The sequence below is a fragment of the Palaemon carinicauda genome, chromosome 19, assembly GCF_036898095.1.
Source record: "Palaemon carinicauda isolate YSFRI2023 chromosome 19, ASM3689809v2, whole genome shotgun sequence".
Lineage (NCBI taxonomy): Eukaryota > Metazoa > Arthropoda > Malacostraca > Decapoda > Palaemonidae > Palaemon > Palaemon carinicauda.
The window spans coordinates 117138984-117147612 of NC_090743.1; the positions used below are offsets into that span (position 1 = coordinate 117138984).

The 8629-nt window shown below is 39.3% G+C and overlaps 1 long non-coding RNA gene across 1 annotated transcript in view; it reads right to left on the reverse strand.

Annotated features, from left to right (window-relative positions):
• The window catches only part of LOC137658767 (uncharacterized), a 19020-nt gene continuing 10391 nt past the window's right edge, over positions 1-8629 (reverse strand). The window contains exon 3 of the long non-coding RNA XR_011047418.1: positions 1-1013. This is a non-coding gene — a long non-coding RNA (uncharacterized lncRNA). The remainder of the gene's footprint in view (positions 1014-8629) is intronic.

Below are 8629 nucleotides of genomic sequence, written 5' to 3' on the forward strand. Positions count from 1 at the left end.
TTTCTCAAAAATAAAATTCTACCGGTGATGATTTACCTTGCTGGCTTGATCCCTTATAAACATTACTTTAATTCTTCTGACTTCTTAGGCCCTTTATACCAGTGCATATACAAAGAAGTGTGAGGTGCACTGTGCGCATTAATTTCTTAAATTTTATCCTCCATCCTTTACCCTAGGTTAATTCCCAACAAACTTTCAAGTATTCATAACATGACCTCACTTTTATTCACACACCTCGACAAAGATCAAACACTTCGGGATAGTGTTTGAAAACCCAATCCTTTTAAATTGACCAAAAAGTTACATTACTATCTATACAAAAATCTATCTATCCCTTATATGACAAGAGGGCTTTCTTGGGCGAAACCTAAAAAATCCGAGCATAACTTTCTCTCGCAATTCTGCTAACAAACAAAATAAACCAAGACATCCTTCATTGTTGGTGATAGTGATCTAAACCAATTGGCTCCTCACGAAAAGATCTTTTGAAACATCGCATTAATTTTCCCTTAACTAAGGTTTAAGGAAAAGACGATGCTAGTATAAAACTCCCAAATATCATCACTGTGAACTGCAGACCACTGCATCAAGTCTATGGAATACTTTACACACATCCCCATTAAGATTGGTACCCCCAAGATTTATGAGAGATGAAGTCTGGTAAGACAGGGAAAGTATTATGTTTATGTATATATATATACATGATCTTAAATCTAACAACACCTCATGTGCATTCAAAGCGCGTGGAAAATTTAAGACACTAAGGACAATAAACTTCGAAGGGTACGCGTCACTCCAGGAACGCGAATGAAGGGAAGAAAAATAATGGATTTCTTCAAAATCTTCGAGGATATTCTCATATGTTGGGGTAGTGAGGACCCCCTTGATTCTGGGGGTACCTAGGATTCCTGTAGGGCATCAGGCCAGGAGTATGGTACAGGTTATGGCATGGGAGGTCACTAGATGAGCTCCTCACGGGGCTGCAGAGACACCCTGGAAGATGTTGTCGAAACCTGGAAAAATGTAAATGACTCAATAAGAGCTTCAAGGTTACAACATGCTGTATACATCTTAAGGTATGGTACTGGACACGTTTCTTGAATGTCGTTGCCAGATAGTACAGACGAGAAATTTTCGGCTTTGGGAAGAACTTCATACCAATGATGATTGTCAGTATTCTAATTATATTCCATCTTAAGCTAAGGCACATAACATGCGTACCTAGTGACAGTCTTGATAGAACAACTATGGTGGTAACTTCTGAGTGGTAGTATATAACAATCAAGCTTGTTCCCTTCATCTTCAGCTTTACCCTTCAACTGGAGATATCAGGCAACTGTCACTTCAAGAAATGTATTGCGCTTGAAGCTCCAAATTTAACTTAATAATAGCTTGGTGACAATTTTCGTAAAACACAATTAGATTAGAGCACGTCCTCATAGTTCTAAAGTTGAAGCAAACTTCAATCATTTCGTCCGGTTTTCATACTTTCCACTGTGTAGCAACTCAAGACTGAAATATCAGGAATTCACTACCACTGGAAGCAAAGCACTTAATCTATCCTCTTGTGAACCTTTTCGTTTTCGTCTGATTTAGTTTAAATCACCAAAGTATACTAATAATAATGACAATCTCGGACCCTAAAGGTAATTCGCACTAACTCTTAGTATGAATATTATCATATATTTCTTATTAGATATACTCATGTTCATAGTTTATTATTAACTCTTCTCTAAATATTTATATATAGATATTTTTTGCTTAGTAAATATTCATCTCAAGGGAACATGTTCTCCACATGTACAAACAACACATGTAACAAGGGCACAAATTCTCCTTTGTTGTTTGATGAAGACCTATTTAGGAGAATGTTTCTACAGAAAAATAAAAGGAAAAATAAATTTGAACAGAGCTTACTTGCACGAAAAGAAAAAGAAGTAATTATGATCAATTACATTTCATGGTACAAGAAAGCTCATATAGAACATGGAATGCCCCACAATAGCAGCAGAGGATAACTGATATATGGGTCAAGAAAGAAGGTTCCCCATCAAGTCTCATTAAGCTTGATTCGGCTGACACTGTGTCCATCCCAATATCTTTAACCTTTTCTGCTCACAAGTATCGGGATTGGCTGCCACTCAAATGTCCTCTCCTCCACCGTGGTCAGCTTCCCTCGACAATAAACATTATCTCATTCCTCCTCTGCTCTGCATAGGTTACTATTTAAGATTCTTCTCCATTGTGACCTGCTTTCCTTGGAAATAAACATTATCTCATTACTCCTCTGTTCTGCATGGGTTACTATTTAAGATTCTTCTCCACTGTGACCTGCTTTCCTTGAAAATAACCATTATCTCATTGCTCCTCAGTTCTGCATGGGTTACTATTTAAGATTCTTCTCCACTGTGACCCGCTTTCCTGGGAAATAAACATTATTTCATTGCTCCTCTGCTCTGCATGGGTTACTATTTAAGATTCTCCTCTACTGTGGCCCACTTTCCTTGGAAATAAACATCATCTCATTGCTCCTCTGTTCTGCATGGGTTGCTATTTAAGATTCTTCTCCACTGTGACCCGCTTTCCTTGGAAATAAACATTATTTCATTGCTCCTCTGCTCTGCATGGGTTACTATTTAAGATTCCCCTCCACTGTGGCCCGCTTTCCTTGGATATAAACATTATCTCATTGCTCCTCTGTTCTGCATGGGTTACTATTTAAGATTCTTCTCCACTGTGACCCGCTTTCCTTGGAAATAAACATTATTTCATTGCTCCTCTGCTCTACATGGGTTACTATTTAAGATTCTCCTCCACTGTGGCCTGCTTTCCTTGGAAATAAACACTATATCATTGCTCCTCTGTTCTGCATGGGTTACTATTTAAGATTCTTCTCCACTGTGACCCGCTTTCCTTGGAAATAAACATTATCTCATTGCTCCTCTGTTCTGCATGGGTTACTATTTAAGATTCTTCTCCATTGTGACCCGCTTTCCTTGGAAATAAACATTATTTCATTGCTCCTCTGCTCTGCATGGGTTACTATTTAAGATTCTCCTCCACTGTGGCCCGCTTTCCTTGGAAATAAACATTATCTCATTACTCCTCTGTTCTGCATGGGTTACTATTTAAGATTCTTCTCCACTGTGACCTGCTTTCCTTGGAAATAAACATTATCTCATTGCTCCTCACTTCTGCATGGGTTACTATTTAAGATTCTTCTCCACTGTGACCCGCTTTCCTGGGAAATAAACATTATTTCATTGCTCCTCTGCTCTGCATGGGTTACTATTTAAGATTCTCCTCTACTGTGGCCTGCTTTCCTTGGAAATAAACATCATCTCATTGCTCCTCTGTTCTGCATGGGTTGCTATTTAAGATTCTTCTCCACTGTGACCCGCTTTCCTTGGAAATAAACATTATTTCATTGCTCCTCTGCTCTGCATGGGTTACTATTTAAGATTCTCCTCCACTGTGGCCCGCTTTCCTTGGATATAAACATTATCTCATTGCTCCTCTGTTCTGCATGGGTTACTATTTAAGATTCTTCTCCACTGTGACCCGCTTTCCTTGGAAATAAACATTATTTCATTGCTCCTCTGCTCTACATGGGTTACTATTTAAGATTCTCCTCCACTGTGGCCTGCTTTCCTTGGAAATAAACACTATATCATTGCTCCTCTGTTCTGCATGGGTTACTATTTAAGATTCTCCTCCACTGTGACCTGCTTTCCTTGGAAATAAACATTATCTCATTGCTCCTCTGTTCTGCATGGGTTACTATTTAAGATTCTTCTCCATTGTGACCCGCTTTCCTTGGAAATAAACATTATTTCATTGCTCCTCTGCTCTGCATGGGTTAATATTTAAGATTCTCCTCCACTGTGGCCCGCTTTCCTTGGAAATAAACATTATCTCATTGCTCCTCTGTTCTGCATGGGTTACTATTTAAGATTCTTCTCCACTGTGACCCGCTCTCCTTGGAAATAAACATTATTTCATTGCTCCTCTGCTCTGCATGGGTTACTATTTAAGATTCTCCTCCACTGTGGCCCGCTTTCCTTGAAAATAGACATTATCTCATTGCTCCTCTGTTCTGCATGGGTTACTATTTAAGATTCTTCTCCATTGTGACCCGCTTTCCTTGGAAATAAACATTATTTCATTGCTCCTCTGCTCTGCATGGGTTACTATTTAAGATTCTCCTCCACTGTGGCCCGCTTTCCTTGGAAATAAACATTATCTCATTGCTCCTCTGTTCTGCATGGGTTACTATTTAAGATTCTTCTCCACTGTGACCCGCTTTCCTTGGAAATAAAAATGATTTCATTGCTCCTCTGCTCTGCATGGGTTACTATTTAAGATTCTCCTCCACTGTGGCCCGCTTTCCTTGGAAATAAAAATTATCTCATTGCTCCTCTGTTCTGCATGGGTTACTATTTAAGATTCTTCTCCACTGTGACCTGCTTTCCTTGGAAATAAACATTATCTCATTGCTCCTCTGTTCTGCATGGGTTACTATTTAAGATTCTTCTCCACTGTGACCCACTTTCCTTGGAAATAAACATTATTTCATTGCTCCTCTGCTCTGCATGGGTTACTATTTAAGATCCTCCTCTACTGTGGCCCGCTTTCCTTGGAAATAAACTTTATCTCATTGCTCCTCTGTTCTGCATGGGTTACTATTTAAGATTCTTCTCCACTGTGACCCGCTTTCCTTGGAAATAAACATTATTTCATTGCTCCTCTGCTCTGCATGGGTTACTATTTAAGATTCTCCTCCACTGTGGCCCGCTTTCCTTGGAAATAAACATTATTTCATTGCTCCTCTGCTCTGCATGGGTTACTATTTAAGATTCTCCTCCACTGTGGCCCACTTTTCTTGGAAATAAACATTATCTCATTGCTCCTCTGTTCTGCATGGGTCACTATTTAAGATTCTTCTCCACTGTGACCTGCTTTCCTTGGAAATAAACATTATTTCATTGCTCCTCTGCTCTGCATGGGTTACTATTTAAGATTCTCCTCCACTGTGGCCTGCTTTCCTTGGAAATAAACATTATATCATTGGTCCTCTGTTCTGCATGGGTTACTATTTAAGATTCTTCTCCACTGTGACCTGCTTTCCTTGGAAATAAACATTATCTCATTGCTCCTCTGTTCTGCATGGGTTACTATTTAAGATTCTTCTCCATTGTGACCCGCTTTCCTTGGAAATAAACATTATTTCATTGCTCCTCTGCTCTGCATGGGTTACTATTTAAGATCCTCCTCTACTGTGGCCCGCTTTCCTTGGAAATAAACATTATCTCATTGCTCCTCTGTTCTGCATGGGTTACTATTTAAGATTCTTCTCCACTGTGACCCGCTTTCCTTGGAAATAAACATTATTTCATTGCTCCTCTGCTCTGCATGGGTTACTATTTAAGATTCTCCTCCACTGTGGCCTGCTTTCCTTGGAAATAAACATTATCTCATTACTCCTCTGTTCTGCATGGGTTACTATTTAAGATTCTTCTCCACTGTGACCCGCTTTCCTTGGAAATAAACATTATTTCATTGCTCCTCTGCTCTGCATGGGTTACTATTTAAGATTCTCCTCCACTGTGGCCCGCTTTCCTTGGAAATAAACATTATCTCATTGCTCCTCTGTTCTGCATGGGTTACTATTTAATATTCTTCTCCACTGTGACCTGCTTTCCTTGGAAATAAACATTATCTCATTGCTCCTCTGTTCTGCATGGGTTACTATTTAAGATTCTTCTCCACTGTGACCCGCTTTCCTTGGAAATAAACATTATTTCATTGCTCCTCTGCTCTGCATGGGTTACTATTTAAGATCCTCCTCTACTGTGGCCCGCTTTCCTTGGAAATAAACATTATCTCATTGCTCCTCTGTTCTGCATGGGTTACTATTTAAGATCCTCCTCTACTGTGACCCGCTTTCCTTGGAAATAAACATTATTTCATTGCTCCTCTGCTCTGCATGGGTTACTATTTAAGATTCTCCTCCACTGTGGCCCGCTTTCCTTGGAAATAAACATTATCTCATTGCTCCTCTGTTCTGCATGGGTTACTATTTAAGATTCTTCTCCACTGTGACCCGCTTTCCTTGGAAATAAAAATGATTTCATTGCTCCTCTGCTCTGCATGGGTTACTATTTAAGATTCTCCTCCACTGTGGCCCGCTTTCCTTGGAAATAAAAATTATCTCATTGCTCCTCTGTTCTGCATGGGTTACTATTTAAGATTCTTCTCCACTGTGACCTGCTTTCCTTGGAAATAAACATTATCTCATTGCTCCTCTGTTCTGCATGGGTTACTATTTAAGATTCTTCTCCACTGTGACCCACTTTCCTTGGAAATAAACATTATTTCATTGCTCCTCTGCTCTGCATGGGTTACTATTTAAGATCCTCCTCTACTGTGGCCCGCTTTCCTTGGAAATAAACTTTATCTCATTGCTCCTCTGTTCTGCATGGGTTACTATTTAAGATTCTTCTCCACTGTGACCCGCTTTCCTTGGAAATAAACATTATTTCATTGCTCCTCTGCTCTGCATGGGTTACTATTTAAGATTCTCCTCCACTGTGGCCCGCTTTCCTTGGAAATAAACATTATTTCATTGCTCCTCTGCTCTGCATGGGTTACTATTTAAGATTCTCCTCCACTGTGGCCCACTTTTCTTGGAAATAAACATTATCTCATTGCTCCTCTGTTCTGCATGGGTCACTATTTAAGATTCTTCTCCACTGTGACCTGCTTTCCTTGGAAATAAACATTATTTCATTGCTCCTCTGCTCTGCATGGGTTACTATTTAAGATTCTCCTCCACTGTGGCCTGCTTTCCTTGGAAATAAACATTATATCATTGGTCCTCTGTTCTGCATGGGTTACTATTTAAGATTCTTCTCCACTGTGACCTGCTTTCCTTGGAAATAAACATTATCTCATTGCTCCTCTGTTCTGCATGGGTTACTATTTAAGATTCTTCTCCATTGTGACCCGCTTTCCTTGGAAATAAACATTATTTCATTGCTCCTCTGCTCTGCATGGGTTACTATTTAAGATCCTCCTCTACTGTGGCCCGCTTTCCTTGGAAATAAACATTATCTCATTGCTCCTCTGTTCTGCATGGGTTACTATTTAAGATTCTTCTCCACTGTGACCCGCTTTCCTTGGAAATAAACATTATTTCATTGCTCCTCTGCTCTGCATGGGTTACTATTTAAGATTCTCCTCCACTGTGGCCTGCTTTCCTTGGAAATAAACATTATCTCATTACTCCTCTGTTCTGCATGGGTTACTATTTAAGATTCTTCTCCACTGTGACCCGCTTTCCTTGGAAATAAACATTATTTCATTGCTCCTCTGCTCTGCATGGGTTACTATTTAAGATTCTCCTCCACTGTGGCCCGCTTTCCTTGGAAATAAACATTATCTCATTGCTCCTCTGTTCTGCATGGGTTACTATTTAATATTCTTCTCCACTGTGACCTGCTTTCCTTGGAAATAAACATTATCTCATTGCTCCTCTGTTCTGCATGGGTTACTATTTAAGATTCTTCTCCACTGTGACCCGCTTTCCTTGGAAATAAACATTATTTCATTGCTCCTCTGCTCTGCATGGGTTACTATTTAAGATCCTCCTCTACTGTGGCCCGCTTTCCTTGGAAATAAACATTATTTCATTGCTCCTCTGTTCTGCATGGGTTACTATTTAAGATTCTTCTCCACTGTGACCCGCTTTCCTTGGAAATAAACATTATTTCATTGCTCCTCTGCTCTGCATGGGTTACTATTTAAGATTCTCCTCCACTGTGGCCCACTTTTCTTGGAAATAAACATCATCTCATTGCTCCTCTGTTCTACATGGTCACTATTTAAAGTGCTCCTATTCTTTGGCTTGTTTCCCTAGGAAATAAACATTATCTCATTGCTCTTCTTTCTGTGTGGGTCACTATTTAAGCTATCATAAATACCTATAATAAGTTTTCTCATTATCATAACTTTTACACGAATTTGGTGCGAGAAAGTGGCAGCCAATCACGATGCTTGTGGGCACAGGATGCTAAAGAATTTAGGCTGGACCCAGTTGCTTAACTCTACTTATCTGAGTGGTTTAGATGCTAGTTAAAAGCATCACAGCATCTAATCCGACCTCTTGAAAATATGAAATAAAATTTCTAGTACTCAAAGTGATAAGTGAGGTCAAAAGATTCTATAGAATTTGGAAACACGTGAATGGAAATAAATGGAAATATGTGGGATAAAGATTTTCTAAAGTTCACAGCTCTCACATGGAGGCTGTGAGAGAGTTTTCAAGAAAAAAGTAGAGAGAAGTGCCATTGATTTATGGATGGAAACTGGGAAAAAAGAAAAATATAAGGAATTCCAGATTAAGTATATAATGGAGCTAAATGGATATCCACACCCTTAGTTTAATTTTGCTATTTTATGAGTACTATTTTGGCTTATACTACCCTTGCACTTATTCTCCTTATAAGATATACCTAAAAGACAGAGGCTTCGCTTAATAAGGGTAAAGACTATTATAATTGCTGTACCACTACTACCATTATTGCAGCTACTACTTCTGCTGCTACTTGTATCACTACCACCAAACCTC